This window comes from Nanorana parkeri, unplaced genomic scaffold (assembly GCF_000935625.1).
Source record: "Nanorana parkeri isolate BGI_ZX_2015 unplaced genomic scaffold, ASM93562v1 scaffold1233, whole genome shotgun sequence".
In the NCBI taxonomy this organism is placed as follows: Eukaryota; Metazoa; Chordata; class Amphibia; order Anura; family Dicroglossidae; genus Nanorana; species Nanorana parkeri.
The window spans coordinates 427,549-429,365 of NW_017307501.1; the positions used below are offsets into that span (position 1 = coordinate 427,549).

Consider the following 1,817-nt stretch of genomic DNA (forward strand, 5'->3'; position numbering starts at 1 on the left):
GCACCTCCAGGAGTTCAGCTGTCCACTGTCCTTCCTTCTGGAGGGTGACTACGTCTGTTCCCCATGGTCCCTGTGTGTGTTGTAGAGTAGTCACCGCTCCAAGCTCCGCCCCCCGGGATGGACTACAATCTCATGTTTAGTTTACTCATTTGTATGGAGATTGTAGTCTATAGCGGGGGCGGAGCTTGGAGGGATCAGAACCCCTGTCAGGTTTTATCACTGTCTGTGTCCCCTCCCCCTCTCTCCTGCTTCTCTATCATTAGAGATAGAAATCGATGGATCGAAAAGGGTACAGTTGTCACCAGAACAGGAATAGAGAGGAAATCTTCCACCGGGGACACCTGTTGCAGTGACAGGCTTGAGGTCTAAGGGGAGATTTCGCCTCACTTCCTGTTGTGTGTCTGAGGCAGGAAGTGAAGAGAAATCATTCAGATGGGAAACAGTTAAGAAAAAAAAAAAACCAATGGTGACACTGCTATGAGGGATGTCACCTCACTTCCTCTGTGTCTCGTGGACAGGAAGTCTAGGGGAAATCATTTCAATCGGACACAGTAAGAAAAAACAAAATGGGGACACATGTTCCGGAGATAAGTGGCCTATGAGGGATGTCACCTTACTTCCTGTTGTGTCACTTGGCCAGGATGTTAAGGAGAAATCATTCCACTGGGACACAGCACAAGAAAAACAAATAGAGGCACCTGTTCCAGTGATAGCTTCCAATGAGGGATGTCACCTGACTTCCTGTTGTGTCTCCTTGACAGGGAGTGAAAGGGAAATCATTTCAATGGGACACAGCAAAAAAAAGGGACACATGTGAGAGTGATAGCTGCCTATCTTACTTCCTGTTGTGTCACTAGGACAGGAAGTGAAGGGAAATAATTTACATGGGACACGAAAAAAAAACATTGGGGACACCTGTTCCAGTGATAGCTGCCTAGGAGACGATTTCATCTCACTTCCTGTTGCGTCACTAGGACAGGAAGTGAAGGGAAATCATTCCAATGGGACACAGCAAAAAAAAAAAAAGGGACACCCGTGCTAGTGATAGCTGCCCATGAGGGATGTCACCTCACTTCCTGTTGTGTCTCCGGACAGGAAGTGAAAGGGAATTCATTCCAAGGGGACAACAACAAAACAAGTGGCTTGGGTTTTTCTATCTCTACGATGGAAATGAATGAGATTTGCGGCCGGATTGTATTCATGGAATGTTTCCTTATTGTGAGGAGAAGAAGAAGAATGTGTTCTGTGTGTGAGGAACGAATCCCACAAACATTTGTAATGTAAACATGTAACATGCAACATGTGTATATAAACATCCTTCATCATGGGAAACGTGAGGACATGTGAGTACAGGCGGAGGGGGCGGGCCAGGCTCCTGTGTGCCCCTCCCCCGCCTCCGGTGGGCCCCCCCTGGCAGTGTGTGGCCACTTTAAGCTGAGCTCTGCCATTCCCAGACGCCATTTCCTGGGAGATGAGAGAGGGAGCGGAGGAGGCTGCAGATATCTCAGGTGAGAGGAGGCTGTGCTCAGGGGCCCCGGGGTGCAGTCTGGGGGCCCCTCTCAGTCTCCAGCGCTCAGGGTTACATTATAGCGGGCTCGGGGTCAGCACTTCCAGCTTCTCTGACCTCACAGATCGCCAGGCGCTTTGTGTTCTGCTAGTTGGTCACACTTGGGCGAATGTCTGCTCGCAGGGGGGTGAATGTCTGCTCGCAGGGGGGTGAATGTCTGCTCGCAGGAGGGTGAATGTCTGCTTGCAGGAGGGTGAATGTCTGCTTGCAGGAGGGTGAATGTCTGCTCGCAGGGGGGTGAATGTCTGCT

At 50.2% G+C, this 1,817-nt stretch overlaps 1 protein-coding gene across 1 annotated transcript in view; it reads left to right on the forward strand.

The window, feature by feature from the left end:
• Positions 1 to 1,423: 1,423 nt before the first annotated feature.
• The window catches only part of EPB41L5 (erythrocyte membrane protein band 4.1 like 5), a 73,041-nt gene continuing 72,647 nt past the window's right edge, over positions 1,424 to 1,817 (forward strand). The window contains exon 1 of the mRNA XM_018568717.1: positions 1,424 to 1,508. The gene's annotated coding sequence lies outside the window, so the exon portion shown is untranslated. The remainder of the gene's footprint in view (positions 1,509 to 1,817) is intronic.